This window comes from Nuphar pumila, chromosome 3, assembly GCF_984573655.1.
Source record: "Nuphar pumila chromosome 3, dmNupPumi1.hap1.1, whole genome shotgun sequence".
Lineage (NCBI taxonomy): Eukaryota > Viridiplantae > Streptophyta > Magnoliopsida > Nymphaeales > Nymphaeaceae > Nuphar > Nuphar pumila.
Window position 1 is genome coordinate 33932799 of NC_143251.1, and position 16872 is coordinate 33949670.

Here is a 16872-nt window from a genome sequence, read left to right on the forward strand (position 1 = left end):
GTCTTTTACTTGGAACAAAAAGTTCTCAATGACCTTGCTATCACGAGAACCATTGAATTTCGCGGGTCTTGGCACATCAATCCTTGATGGCTTCTCACAATTTCTGCCATTTAGGGTCACTGTCCGCTGCAACGTACGGTTCTTCAACTGAAGCTCTCCTACTTCAGTCTGCAAGTCGGCCACTGTAGTCGTCAATGAAGTGACATGCTTTATTAGTAAGTTTACCTTCTCTTACAGGCTCGCCACCACATCATTCAGTCCACTGAATGATTCACATGCGCGTGAAATCGCTTTCTCGTGCGAAGTCACATCTTCCACCAACTTGTTAATAGTTGCGGCCAACTCTTCTTGGCCCCGAGGTGAACCCATCTCCTCAGCTTCGGTAATTGCCTTGCCTTTGGTGTTGTGCAAGTTTTGATAAGGCGCCACGATGTCTTGCTCACAAATCGCAGCCTGTCGGCGTGTCTGTCGACACCAACTCTAGTGTCCCTTCCCCAGCACGAGAACCTGGCTCTGATACCACTTGTCACAGGCCTATTTCCTTCGATGGGCCAGCGCGGCGCGATGGTCCTTCCTCACCGCCGCAAGCCTACTTGTCAGCTCGCTTGCCGATCGTGAAAGTTTGTAATCAGAGTGCAAGAGAGCAAGAGAGAATAGAGGAAGAGAAATTGCAATCACAAGAAGCAATCACAACGAGGGTGAACAAAAGAAAGCTTAACGCATTTACTTCATTCACAATTTTGCCCGCAGGCTATTATAGTTCAAGTATACGGGCTGCCCCTTTGGGGTATTGATTCACCTGAACTGGGCAGCTTACATCAGACTCAACAAAAGCAAAACAGACTCTAAGCGCAATTGTACAATGTAAGTCGCAAGGGAACATCTGCACATGAAACCAAACGCATATACATGCCAATCGATGCTTGCAAAACACTTTAACATGATCAATTCCATGCATAAACATGCATATGACTATATTTATGCCAACATCCAATAAATTTCATATTCATGAGTATGATATGCACAATTGCAACGTGGCATTTGAATGTATAAACATGCATAACCGATCAAACACGTAATCAAATACATAAGCCTGTAGCCAAAATGAGTGTGAACCTGAACACAACAATTTTGTTCAAATTCACATACTCATAAACTTAGTAATTCCGATCAGATTCACATACTATGAACTTGACGAAAATACCTAAGCGTGTGTGTGTATATATATATATATATATCTATATATATATATATATAGGCATGAGGAAAAAAATTTGAATCATATATCATCAGAACATGCTGAAAAAATAATATAATTATCAACGATGGATTATATGCATGTATAGATTGACAAGTCTGATCAGCTTGCGAAACAAAAATAATTGGGTAGTCTTGATCAGATTTGCACCCCATAAGGGTCGGCAAGTCTGATTAGATTTGCACCCAATAAGGGTCGGCAAGTCAGATCAGATTTGCACCCAATGCAGGCCAACAAGTTTAATCAGATTTGCACCTGTGCAAGGCATTGCCAAGTCTGATCAGATTTGCACCCAATCTAGGCCAGCAAGTTTGATTATATTTGCACCCATGCGAATCTCGTCCGATTTGGTCCAAATATGTCGGCACAAGCAGTCGGCAGACTTGTCCAGATTTGTTGACACATGTTGCTGACAGGTTTGTCCACATATGTTGTTCGATATGCACAAGGCTGCCAACGTAACTGGATACATTAATTTTTTTTTTCAGAAACGATGCTTAAAAGAAAAAGAAACTCATCACGCATGGGTTATATGTATACACATAATCAAGTATATGATCAAAAGGGTCGACCAAGGCATAATATATATATATATATATATAACAGCACGAATGACCAACGGAAAGGAAAATCGGCAGGCATGCATATTTAACTATATGAACATCAAAAAAATCAATAGTCTAAAGTTTCATGCATGTCTTAAATACATCGATAAAACCAACTGACTTTATGGCATAAACATATTTTTGATGCATGAATTACGAACATGGTAATATGCATGTACAAAAATAAATAAAATTGATAGGTATGAATATGTATTTACACATATATTTTCAGACATGAATTAGGGAAATCAACATATATATGAAAAATGATAGGAATCCATTAATCTACTAAAATCGACAATACATATACCTAAATATATATTGTTTCACAACCGGATTTCCTTTTTTTTCTCTAACCCATACATGAATCAAGTTTTTACCTATTGCTTCCCGTAAAAACTTAGAGAGAAACCCGTACTTTGGTTTGGAAACAAAAATAGACCGGAAAACCGTCGGATATAGGGTGAAAAGGATGGATCAATTTCTCCCTTTTCTTTTTATTATTCCTTCTTCTCTTTCCCTCTCTGTTCTCTTTTTTTTTTTTCTTTCTTTCGTTTCCCTTTTTCCTTCTCTCTGTCTCTCTAGAAAACAAGATCTAGAGAGAGAGAGACGAGTTACACTCTTTATAATTTTTTTTAATCTTATCTCTAAAAGGCTCCTCTAGAGGGTGAGCCCCCCTCTAGAGATCACTATCCTATATAAGATAGAGTTCTATAAAATTTAGAACTCTATCTCTCTAACCTCTCATTATCTTATCTCTTTTTTATTAGAGGTTTATCTGGAAGGTGACGCCCCCCTCTAGAAGATCTATCTGGGTAGAGTTCTACTCCATGTAGAACTCTACCTTATCCAATAAATAAATTTTGAAATTTAATTAATTAATATTTTTATTAATTAATTAATATTTAATTATTAAATAATTAAGTTTTAGAATATTTCAGAGGGTGTTGCCCCCTCTGGAAGTCCTCTCATAGCAGAATTCTTACTCAAATTAACCTTTAAATTGATTTTAAAGTTTTAAATTAGTTGTACTTGGATTTCAGATCTAGATCTAAGATCCAAATCCATATCCAAAATCTATATGGGTCTTGGACTGGGTCTAGATCCATGTTAACTCGGTTTAAACGGATAAGATCCAGTCCGATCCAATCCAGAAAAAGGTAAAAATAAAGTCGGGTCATTTTTGAAAAATGCGATTTTCGGGCCAAGTGCAACCCGATTTTAGAAAAATCATATACCAATGTTCTTAGAATTATGAGATGCATCTAATGGTATTTCTACTTGATTTTCGCCTCTGAATTTCACTCGATTTTTGCTCGAATTTAATGGTTAAAAATGAAAAGTTTTACAAATATTAATCGTCTTGTTTTGGTCTTGTTAGTGGGTCGTGGGCCACACCCAGACCCAGCTGATGTCACCTATATTAGAGAATATTTTCCATGATATTTATCGTATCCAATAAAGTACTTAGCCAAAAATTTTGAATTTTAGAATTTAAAACCCATGAAAAAACACACAATATTATATTTAGCCCAATAAGCATAATTAGTGTGATCAAACTTGACTAGAATGAGTTGAATATTCTCCTTTTTATCCATCTCACACCAACCCCCAAACTCCAAATTTCTCAAAGGCCTTGCGCAAAGTCAATACAACCAAGTAAGATCCAATATATGTTGTAGATATAAATACTATAGCACACAAAACGTACAAGAAAATTGTTGTACCAACAGCTTTACAAAAAACCACAACTACGATGACGTCAATGACATGATAATCCGATGAATGGAGTCTCCTCCTTCTGGTCACAATCTCTGCCCTCTCTTTCAATATGTTATGGCTTTGATACCATATCAAGGAAAGAAGATGAACTCTAGTATAGAGAAGTTTATAGGAAGCACAAAAGGAAACTTCATTAAACAAAGAATGAGAAAGTTACAATAAAAATAGGGCCAACACTACAACCATTAGCAGCCTTTCTAAAGTTGGAGTAAAACAACCTTTATGACATGTAATGAAATGCAAGAGTGCACAAATAGATGCCACTAAGTGCTTACACACACACACAAGAGAGAGAGAGAGAGGTCAACTAGTGGTTGGGCTAGTCCAACGGCTAGTTGAGCTAGCCGTTGGACTAGCACAACAACTAGTTGGGGCTAGCTCCAACGGCTATAACATTTTTACTATAGTGCCCCTAAGGGGCACTACCTATTGCATAATTAAGACAATAAAAAATAAAAGAAAAGAAAAGAAAATATTACATAAATACCCCTTATATATTAATACTATATACACATTAAATTTATATACATATTTACAATGAATACTATAATTTAACACCCTCTCAAACTTATAGTGATAACACCGAAAGTTTGTCAAGTAAGAAATGTAACCGAGGAGATGGAAGCGCCTTGGTGAAAAAGTCAGTCAACTGATATTCTGATGCAACGTTGAGCAATGTGATAGTCTTTAAATATTCCTCACAAACACAGTGGAAATTTATCTCAATATGCTTAGTTCTTTCATAAAACGTATGATTGCCAACTATATAAATGACGCTCTTGTTATCACGTCATAACTTTGAAGGTGGTTGCAATATAGCCCCATATCTTCAAGTAACCTTCTCAACCACACATGTTTATGTCGCATTAGTCATTAGTGTGGTACTCGGCTTCTGTAGATGATAGAAATACTTTTTATTGCATTTTATACTTCCAAGATACTCGCGAGTCACCTAAAAAGACACAAAAACCAGTAGTTGAAATCTCCTCCCCAGTCGGAATCAGAATATGCAATTAATTCAAGTGGAGAGGACTTAACAAACATGATAGTGTCAGTGTAACAGAATTTATACCCAAGTTTAATTATAACATAACTAAACCTATCATACCAGACTTTAGGAGCCTATTTTAAACCATATAATGCTTTTTTTAAATAAAGAAACTTTTCAGTGGGTCCATATAGACTTCCTCTTTTAATTCACCATTTAGAAATGCATTTTTTATGTCCATTTGATAAATGAGCCAACCCTTAACAGTAGTTATGGTTATGAGTGTAACGACCCCAACTCATACATGGCTAAAAGTTAAAATTATTATTTTTTTTTAAACATTTGCGGAAACATTCTCAGAGACCAGGGGCCTTTACAGTCATAACCAATCCATAACCACAAGGGATCTTACACTACCATCATCCAAACCAAATCAACTTTATTAATAAAAAACATAGAGTCTGAGAACAAGATATAAAAGAATAAAAAAGTGGAGCCACGATGTAGGCCGTGTGGGCCTTGAGCAGGTGTTGCTCTATGTTTAGTTTTTCTTATGCATTGCAAAAATCAACTTAATATTTATTGAACTAATTGCACTGCTCGATGTTGCCACGGGCTTTGGTCCTGTGATAAGTTTCACATGTTGATTTGCGAAACGTATATTGTTGGTTTTGCATGTTGACTTGCAAAATAAAGAATTTGAAATAATAAAAAGATAAAAATAAGAGAATAATGTAATTCACGTTTTTCCTAGATAACCCTGCTTTAGTGTGGGAATCCTGGACTGCGGTTTTAGAGAACCACGAGGATACTAAAACTCCGTGTGCGTTTATGCCCCTGAAACCAATTAGGTGGTTCACCTCCCGGGCACAGTTTTAAGGAGATTTCGCCACTTTGCCTAGGGGTGGTGTGTAGATACAACTGTTGTTATTGGTATACCAAGAAAGTGACATCAGTGGATGTTGATTTCCCTGTTGGCCCGACATTAGATGTTGATTTCTAATGTTCCGATGGATGATGCTTGATTCCTGATATCGGTTGAGGGCTAAGTGTGAAACCCAGTAATAAAATACAAATTGTGTGCTGAGCTATAACTGGGAAGCTAACTTGACCTAAGAAATTTGTTTACCCGTTTTGAGTATCCGCGGGCAACGGTAAAAAAAAAGAATAAAAATTTGAGTACATTTAATAAAGACATGTATATAAAAGAAAACTTTGATAAAAGATAATAGTTTACTCATCCATGTGCATTGATATCATGCATATTCCTGTTATGCATTAGATCATGTATATTTACTTGTTTTTCTCTTGTATTATATGATGGTCGCATGATCACTGCCCTTTAATGTATGCATAATGTTCTCTATTGCTTAATAGTATTCTCAATTGTTTAATAATTGTTCCTTATTGCATGAATGATTAATTGAATAATAATTTTGTTGTAATTATAGACTTCTAAAATGTTGCGTGAATCTTATTTATGTTTTTTTTACTTATTTGATTCATTAGAGGGACTCGTACACATGATCTATGATTTTGATACCCTTATTTATATATTTTTCACAGCCTTTGAGACCTAGTGAGGGGACCTGCTACTACGAAGGTTACACTTGACAGCTTTACTTAGGGACAACGTGGCTCCACTTTTGTATTCATTTATATTTTTTTATATCTTGTTCTTAGACTCTATGCTTTTGATTAATAAAGTTGGTTTGGTTTGGATGATGGTAGTGTGAGATCCCTTGTGATTGTGGATTGATTATGACTGTAAAGGCCTCGGGTCTTTGGGAATGTTTCCGCAAATGTTTAAAAAAAAGAATTTTTTTTTCACTTTTTAACGTGTATGAGTTGGGGTCGTTGCAATGAGCGTTCTAACTGAGGTCATCTTGGCTACAAGTGCAAAGGTTTCATCGTAATCTATACCATACTCTTTAGGATAACCTTTAACTACTAATCTAGCCTTGTATCTTTTTAAGGTTCTATCACTCTTGATTTTTACTTTGTAAACCCATCTATAACGTATGATCTTTTTTTCTTTATGTCGGTCTTCTATTTCTCAAGTTTTGGACTTCTCTAGAGCCTCTAATTTATCATTCATGACACCTTTTTTTAGCTTGGATATATGTAATTGGTTTAAAATAGGAGAATATCTTAACTAAACATGCTCTATATTGAGAAGAAAATGATTCATGTGACACAAATCTATCAGGTGGTCTTTAGACTCTATCAGATCTTCTAAGAGTACTTGGTTCTTGAATTTCTATATTGGAGTCCCTTTCTAATGCACTAGGTTGCCTATCATTTTCTCTCCTACTATATTGAATAACCATAGGTTCACTTTTGTCTATGTCATTACTTGCACCACCTTGACTATTGAGTTAAGGTTCTTCATCAATAATATCATTACTCAAAGATTCATCATGGCTTTGAGGAAGCAATTCCAACAAAAACAATAGCCGTTAGCTTTCTTAGGCACATTTTGATTAAAGAAGCTTTCTTTTTTTATAAATGAGACATTTTTTGAAATATAAACTTTATCATTTTCGAAACCATAACATCTAAATCCTTCTTGGTTTTCACCATATCCAAGAAAAACAGAAGGTATTTCCCTAGGTGATAGTTTATCATTTTTGTTTGTAAGGACAAATCTTTTACGTCCAAAAGTCCTTAATCTGAAATAATCAAGGGAAATTTTGTAAAGTTTTTCAAAAAGAGAGATATTTTGAAGTTTAGTTGGACCCTGTTTATAAGATATACGACGGTAAGCGAAGCCTTGGCCCAAAATTCCTTTGGAACATGTCTTGAAATAAGCAGAGTTCTAGTGGTTTTTATTATATATCTATGTTTTCTCTTGGCCAATCCATTTTGTTGAGGTTTATTGGCGCAAGATCTTGGTGCAAAATACCATTAGTCTCTAAATATTTTTTGAAATCATTAGACATAAATTCTTTTCCTGAATACGAGCGAAACATAGATATATTTGTTTTGAACAAATTCTTAACAAGGTTGTGAAAAGTTTTTAAAATTTCTTATTTGCCCTTAAAAAAGTAAATCCAAGTATATCTGGAGTAATCATCCACAAAATCATGTAATAAATATAACCACCTTTAGAGACAATAGGTGTCGGGCCTCACACATCCGAGTGTACTAATTCAAGTGGTTTAGTGGCGAAAAAGTCATCTCTTTAAAAGAAATAATTTTTATCTTTCCAAGAATGCAATCAGTGCAATAAAAACTTTTATTACAAAATATATTCAAATGAGGTACATTGGATAATTTGGATATGCTACGATGTCCTAGCCTTTGATGCCACAAAAGTATATCCATATTTTGTATATTATAACAAAAAGTATCTTTTGGAATAATTAATTGATCCGTGTAATAGAGATCTTTTTTCTTGATCTGTTTCCTGGACTAAAGATCTTGCATCAAACATTGGTCTAATGAGGAGACACTACAACCATGGTCGGCTATTTATGAAACATAAGGAAGATTTAAATTAAGTTTTGGAACAAATCTAACTTTAGGAATATAAAAGTTTGAAAATGTTTTGAAAATTTCAATTCTTTTTATGTCGAAAGAGGAACTATCAACAGTAAAAACATTAGTTTTATCTGAATTAGTTTAAGCGAAAGTAATGAATCATTATGAGTCATATGAAAAGAGGCACCGAAATCCAAGCAGCAAGAGATCTTACCAACAAGTGAAAAAGAAGATCATGATGGAAGAAAACGATCATTTGAGAAGCGGTTGTAGAGCCTTCACCAATTGGGACAACGTCATGGTTCCAATGGATCTAGAATCTCCATTGGTTCCATTTTTGTCCTTGAGAAGCATCTACCGTCACCACCCTCTTCTTATGTCTTACTTTGAATTTTGGACAATACAACTTGATGTGTTTTGGTTCTCCATAATTTTAATCAACAATCTTTTTTCTCCCATAATTGTTATGTGGCTTCTCGAAATTAGGCTTGGTGAAGTGAGGAGGCTTGTATTAGGGTTACCGAAAACGCTATAGGACTCGAGGAAGCGCACTTCCTCGAAATGTGTTTCGGAACGTTTCGCTTCCGAAACATACAGGGAAGCAACCCTTTTAAATGGGAAGTGTGCTTCTCATTATGGGGAAGTGTGCTTCCCATTTTGCTTCTCACTCGCTTCCTGCACGTTTTCCAATATCAGGAAGTGAATTTTCTTTGTTGGGGGGGCTTGGAGCCTTTAAAATTTTTTTTGCCCAATATCAGGAAAACTCTATTCCTATTCGCTTCCCTCTTTGTTTCCTAGTCGCTTTTGATTCTCTTCCTAGTCGCTTTTGGTTCGCTTTCCCTCTCGCTTTCGAGACGATTCCCAATTCGCTTCTAAGTCATCCCACGTTTCCTGCTTCCTAAAATTTTATAAGTGTCTCGCTTTTGCTTTCCAAATCGCTTCTCGCTCCTGTTTCCTAGAATGACAACTTTGGCTTGTATGTATTTGTGTTGGCACCGGGTCTAGAAACGGACAACACATTATCTTTGGTCTCGTTGGATTCAAACGGTCTTCATTATTATTTTCTCCATAAATAATTTGGCTAACACTTCATATAGAGGTGGAATTTTCTTGCGATGGATAATGGTGACCTGTATTTGTTCTTGAGAGGGATAAAACCTTGACATGGCCAAGCTCTCATTCTTTGTAAGTCTTCTTGTAGTCCAAGAGAGCTTTTTTTTCTCTCACTCCCTTTAAGAGTTTCTTCCTTTATCAAACAGTCTTCTCCCACAATGGGCCGAGGTTCCGGTGTGAAATCATTAACATTTTTCCACAAGTCTTTTCCAACCAAAATCCTCTTTACCATTGTGGCCCACATGTTGTAGTTGCTCTCATCGAACTTGATGGGAACAATCGTAACTTCTTTGTCGGCCATGGAGAAGAAAAGAAGGGATAAAAAGAAGAAGATGATGGAGGATAACAACGTTGATGGAGAGCTTTTCAAAGCAACGAACCCTCGATCTCTACCATGTAATGAAATGCGAGAGTGCACAAATAAATGCCACTAAGGGCTTACACAATTACAAATATGTGCACAAGTACAACAAGCCTTTTATGGGCCAATACAAACAAGAACACAAGCCACTTATGGGCAAGAACACACATAAAAAGATAAATAACTATATTGCTAAAATGCTTGATAAAAGCGTAAAAATGTGTGGGTTCACCACACATATATACACAAGAGAGGGAGTATGGGAGAGAGCTCAACTAGCCGTTGGGCTAGTCCAACGGCTAATAACATTTTTACTAGTGTCCCTAAGGGGCACTACCTATTACATAATTAAAATAAAATAAAATAGAAAATTACAAAAATACCCCTTATATATTAATATATACACATTAAATGCATATACATATTAACATACATATTTAAAATGAATACTACAATTTAACATGACCCACAAACATTGACTCTACAGTCATGTAAAATGGACTGGAATACCACATACATAATGATATATACAAGACAGGGGTATCACAAACTAAAATACAATGAAGTATTACATCTCTCAACAAACATGACATTGCTTGTAAACATTACAATGAAGCATCAAAATTTTTTATGAAATTTTAAGTGTTTCAGAATTTCTTGTTTACCAAAACTTTACTGATATCTTCTCAGAAAAACCCATTATTGTTAAATTCCTCAAGAAATTCCCTTGTTGATAGTACCCCATTAAAAGTATCTGATATCTTCTCAAGAAACTTTATTGATATCTTCTCAGGAAAACCCATGGTTGCTTAAGGAGACATTGTATTTCACATCCTCATCCAGAAAAAGTGTAATAAGCTGGTATGTTGAGATGCCATACATAAATTTCTACCATCTGTCCCTTTTACCCAATGGTTAATATACGTCCAATCCTATGTCACATGGGTGTGGGTGCAGGGGAGGGGTCGAGCCCCCTCCCTGCACCCTCTTTGTGCAGAAAGGGGGGTCCGGGGGCTCCCCCCAGCACGGGTCCCGCTGCGCAGTCAGCGGGCGGGGGGCTCTGGGGGGCAGCGCCCCCCAGAAGATATATATTTTTTTAATAAAAAAAATTGGACCTCGGGTTGACCGCACCGGGTGCTGCACCCGCGTCGCGTCACGTCGATGTGGGTGTGGCACCCGGTTTGCCGAGTCCCTGTGACATAGGTCCAATCCAAGATGGGGTCCATCTGATAACCCATGAGCTGATTGGACCTACTCTTTCATAGTTCTAGTCTACGTTAATGTTGAAAAACAGTTTACCTTCAGAATTTTTCAGAGGAAGGGAACCTCTTGCCAACCCCTTTGAGGAAGAATTTGGGAAGGGAGCCCTATTAGCGGATTTTTCGCATACTTGTGTTACCCACCCCTATGTCACAATGACATGCCATCTAGAGGGTGTGTATTGATGATGTGACTCACACACACTATGACAAGATGACATGACTCTGACACAGTTTTTATTGATTAAAAATAAAAAAGTGGCTTCGTACGTAAACTTCGTTGTACCCATATGTTTGTGATACACATAAATAGAACTCTTGATGGAACAAAAGTCGTTCATTTGATACCCTTTAGAGTGACTGTGTGTATATATATATATATATATATATATATATATATATATATATATATATATATATATATATATATAGAGAGAGAGAGAGAGAGAGAGAGAGAGAGAGAGAGCAAATTCGGCGAAGGCCTAATGATGCTCCAGTTAGAAGGATGGAGAAATGGGAAAATATATTAGTTAAAAGAGGTAGGAAGACATGGATGGAGGTGATAGGAAAGGATATGAATGCTTTGAACCTCACCAAGGACATGGCATTGGATAGAAATGATTGGAGGAGAAGGATTCATGTGGAAGACCCATAATGATTTTCTTTTTTGGTTCATATCGCCGACCCCAATTATTTTGGGATGAAGGCGTAGTTGTTGTATACATAGAGAGCAAAAGAGATGCTTTATAGTCCATGAAGTACTTTATTTTAATAGCTGAAGATTTTTTGTTCTTTAATGTCTTGAAAAATTATTGGGTTTTACGCTTCAATAATATTTTTTAAAAACACCTCATTAAGCCTCACACTTTTAAAAACCTTGGTAGTGAACAAATAGTAGGTCATTCAGACTTTTGTGCTCCAAGTGATTTCTTTTCTTTGCATGTATTTGCTCAAAGACACTCCAATAAATCTCTCACCTCGACTTGCACTGCAGGTATGGCTCAAGATACAAGCAAGATATCTAATTTGGGAGCATCACTTGCAAAACCTACATCACAAATCTAAATAAAGGCATAAAAAGAATAGTAACCATTGAGCAATAAATACAAAACAACAAACACTATAAGCAAAAAAAATAAATTGAATTCTATGAAATGAATTAAGTTACTTGGTGACAGTGTGATAGAGTTTGTTACTAGAGTTCCTTAATGCACCTTGTCTTCTCATATTATAAAGGTCACAGTGTGATAGAGTTTGAATAAAGCACTGCACCTCATAATTAGGGACCGACCTCTCATTGCAACTTAATAATCCGTTTTTGACCCCTTTGTCAAATATTAACTTAGAAGCATATTTTAAATCATGATTCAAATAGTAATTTGCAGCATAAAGTGAACGGTGAAGTTTCCCAATCACCTCTCATCTATAAACCGCCTTATAGGCATGTGTGGTCTCTTTCCCTTTCAAATTATTTCCAATAGCCTCTTTTGTTGTCTATGTTTTGATATAGATAACCCATTGCTGGTTTGTCTCCACTGTCTATCATTCTAATCGCCCTGACTAAGGGTATGATTTTGTTCAACAACTTCACACGCTTCCCAAAAACTGCTCTTGAAAAAAGTACCTATTACTTTTGTTTTTTGTGCATGGGGTTATGCAACAGATCCATTTGATAAAAACATTTGTTTTGGTAAATTTCTGTTTTTAACTAGACTTTGCACTGTCAAATAATATGTAACAAATGTAATGACTGCCTTACGAATCAACTTTGCCCCCTTGTGTATCCTCATCAAATTCAACATTCATGTATGATTTTTAATGAACTTTGTTATTCATTAGCAAGCTTCAACTATTTATATTATTTCATTTATGTTCTCAATGTCCTCAAGCATGAGGTTTATTTTGTGGGTTTCACATGGAGTTCAGAAAAGTCAGCAAAGTCTCATTACTCTCTGCAAGTTCTCTATTTGTTGCCCTATAGTTTGCTAAATTGGATCACATTTGTAGGTCCAACTTCCTGCACAACCTCATAAAAAATTGTACACAAAACATCTGAGGTCTTGGGCACATCTCAGTTAATTTCCAAAACATAATTCTTTTTGGATAGTATAAAAAAAATTATTGAGGTTTGTTTTATCTCTATTCGTCTGCCATTATGCCGCACTTTATATCCTTCCCTGATTGTTTTATTTATTTACAATAATTTTGTACCTTCCTCATATTGGCATCAAGAAAGTTCCCTCTCAAATCGCAGTATGAGGGCATTTTATACCTAGAACCAATAATAGTTATGGCATCTACTAGTTCTTAAAAACAAAATGAATTTGTAGCATTAAAAGAATGAAGCCATTGTCCGGCCGCGACATCGCATGCTCAACTGTGTTTAAGAATTATAGCTACAAATGTCAGGTTATGCTCCAAGAGTAGCGCTTAAAGAAAAACTCTTAATATTGGCTTCTCTTGAGCCTTCTTTTTTTTTTCTCTTCCCCCTCCTCGAATCACCACTCTCAACATGTATTATTCTTTTTCCCTTTAGCAACTTCTGAAAAGTGGGAACTCATGCTCTCTCTGAAATTGTCAGCATTGCTGTGTGAAGGCTATGAAATACCTGATTTTATTTTCAGGACTGCATGGTACAGTTACATAAATGCCACGGATAAATGAGATGGCCAGAAAAGGCACGAATGCCCCTAACTTTACAACATAATACAACACCTAATAAAATTTACACAAAACAATACAAAACTGCACATATATGCAAAGGGTAACATCTTGGTGTGTTTCGGATAATGCTTTAGTCTAGGCACTCTTGAGCAATGATCCTCTTGCAAAGTTTTTAAAATTGTTTAATTGGTCTTGATTTGAGTTTTCCATTGCCATTTAGGGTCATTAGAGGTTTTCTTATACATATGAAGAGCAGATATCACCTGAGGAAGACCTCTGCAGCATCGCTCGAGAAAAACTAAGGAAAAGGGGAGGGATTTTTTATTTAAAAATATTAAAAAAAAGGTGACTGGTGGAATTCACTTTCCTTTGCCTCAACTGTGGGAATGAAACTTTTTTTTGAACTTCTCACACAAAATCGCCCTCTAGGATGAAAAGCACAATAAAACCCAAAATTTGTCACTCTTAAAGACTTGCAGATCTCACACCCAAACCCTTCAAAACATATCGGTTTTGGACTGTCCATAAGTTTCAATGTTTATTTTACACTAAGTGGGTGTGATGGTGATGGAATCTTTAACATTTTCTGATAACATGCATGATGCCAGTTCTTAATGCATGCATTAAAAGTCTGATGATTTCTTGCATCTAGAGGAGGATTATATTTTTTGTGTATGAAGCCCATGGCTGACGGTCTTTTCATGGGTATCAAACGGCTCCCACATGCTAACAACTCTTTGTTCACCATAGAATTGGGATTAGAAAATGCTAAGGGTATATTTGTAACGCCTCGAAATTTAACCCAATTTTTTTTTTTTTTAAAAGCGAAAACAACTAATAATTCTCGGGTTAAGCATTTCAGAACGATACATGAAGGTAAAAGCAAACCACACCATTTTTTTTTCTTATTTCAATAATAGTAGAATCCAAACAGAGTTTCTCACATCATCAGTCTTAAAACAAAAATTTCAATCAAACAGCAACTAGGACCGCCAGGGAACAAATAAATCCAGTCATGGTCAGCGCCTCCTCCTGCTTCGCTCATGGACTACTCGGTGCCTGAAAATGATAAAAATTATAGGAATTAGACTACCACGTCTAAGTAGGAAAACAGTAATTATTCTTGCAAGTAGATCATGTGTCACGTGTGATGTGAGTGTCGTGTTTGAATTTCAGTCTAAACATAAACACATAAGAAATTTGATGCAATAGCAATCATAGACATATATCTGCATAGAAAGGTAGATTATGTAACAGTTATACTTACACAAAAAGCATTTTATGCAACTACAACAATTAAGCAAGGTATTAAGCAATTAAAGCAGAACTTACACTAACATGAATAACATCCATAATATTAATTCCATTAACTAATAAATACACAATTTAGGATGTCGTTTCATCATAAGCACCGAATATAAAGCAGGATGAAAAGTAAACAGTTGTCTCTTTAATGACTCCAACACAAAGATACCTAATTGTTCTAGTTAATGTTTATCTTTTCTTATCCCGCGGGTACACACGGGCCAAGGCAACCATCACAGAAGAGAACGTTCGGGGGTATATTATTCAAGGTTGTTTTATTAACCCGAACATTCTAACTGTGACTGAAATCCCAAGGGAGCGGTCAGTGACCGAGAGAAACTCCCAAAGGCCAAAACCAAAACAGGATGCATCCCTAACTTCTGCAGAAGAACATGGAACTACCGCCTAGGACACAATTGGTAGTCCGGGTCCCCCGACTCTGAGGACTGGGACCAACGAGTCGCTTTACGCTCGAAACCAACACACATGTCCCCAGAGGTTTGTACCACTTACCCTCTCCAAGGTAAGCCCGAATCTGAGTGGGTTAATCTTTTCATTTAGTTAATTTCCCGAAGTATGGGACATTTCCCCAACTTCTTTCTACCATCGTAGTAGCAGGATTTTCAACCTTAGTCATTTTACCCAGGTGTATAGAACAGTCTCAGTCATTTGTCATTTTAATTGCATAACCCACCCATAGTGCTCCGGTGCCTTTAAACCAGTCAAGCACACAAGTTATTATTTAATTTCCTTCCCAATATACTTGAACCAGACCACACGCCTTCATTAGGTACTTAACCCGTATCGGGTAATCCAATCTGTCTTGCCCATTAGGCAGGGCACATGTCTAAAGATTGCAGCGTACACCAAGTTATGTGTTAAATCAACATCTAATATGTAACAGCTTCTATGAACGCTCAGCATAATTTATTATCATGTAGGGTCTCAATATGAAAATTTCCCACAAACATAGTAACTACCAGTATCTTCAATAGTGAACATGAGTTATCATAAGCATGCCATATCTCCCAACATAATACATAGACAAAAATAGGCTAATAGGTATTTACCTAGACAAGTTAGGGTTTACATAATGAATTAGTGTCAATCGGTCAGCATAAACGTGCTGTATTTTACAGGATGAAACCCTTAGCATCTGTCCACATAATTTATGTTATGTTTAACACAGGTTTACATAATGATTTAATCAACATAGGCTGATTATAACCTATGTTAAGTTCAGCATAACTTTACAGAATGAAGTAATCAACATCAGACAATCATAAACTATGATGATTCAGCATAGCTTTACAGACTAAACCCTCAACATGGAGCAATAACCAGAATATCAAGTGGGTGGTCAGAATTTACATGGACAACTTAATATCACAAGGCAACAGCTGTACCAATCGGCCAGCATAAATCAACACAAGCATGATATATGTTTCAGAATAAGAAAAATATGATCTGTTAAACAAGATTTTTCATAAACCTAATTTGTATTAATCATGATCAAGATTTGATTTTTAGCAGTTCAGCCATATGAACCAAGTGTTATTTAACATTTCAGTTCAACTAGAATACAGCCTGCACAATGACTATCTACTTAGTCATTTACTGTACCTTAAAGAATCAATAAGTATTTAATAACCTGTCTTGTTACATAGGAAAATAAATAAGGAGCATATTCCATACAGCCAAATGCACCAAAACTGTTAATAATTTAGCTACCCTACAACCTATACACCAAGAAATTCGATTTAGCTTTGAGAAGAACCTCACACCAGAACTGCACAATAGTATAACATGCCATAAACCCCGAATTTATCCTGTCTTCTATAAGAATAAGTGCCTAATTTAGTGAAATGTCTGCTGCCCGGGTTACACCACAACTTACTATCAGGAAAATGACAAAAAGAATCTTGCACTATCGTGTTTCATGCAACTAATTGAGTGCAATATTGTATGCAGGGATTTGGAGTTTATAAAGTACATTCAGGATGCTAATATAGTTACTAAGACAAGAAAAAAAAAAAAGACATTCACACCACACT

At 36.1% G+C, this 16872-nt stretch overlaps 1 protein-coding gene across 11 annotated transcripts in view; it reads left to right on the forward strand.

Moving 5' to 3' along the window:
* LOC149842539 (transmembrane and coiled-coil domain-containing protein STS1-like) overlaps positions 1 to 16872 on the forward strand; it is a 158952-nt gene that overhangs the window by 105466 nt on the left and 36614 nt on the right. Inside the window, exons 16-17 of one of the 11 annotated variants that reach the window (XR_016430780.1) lie at positions 10384 to 10451; positions 10896 to 10917. The exons of 9 other annotated variants lie outside the window; for them this stretch is intronic. The gene's annotated coding sequence lies outside the window, so the exon portion shown is untranslated. Of the gene's footprint in view, positions 1 to 10383; positions 10452 to 10895; positions 10918 to 11843; positions 12650 to 16872 lie in introns of those variants that run through there. One more of the 11 variants, XM_089999262.1, reaches the window with a different exon arrangement.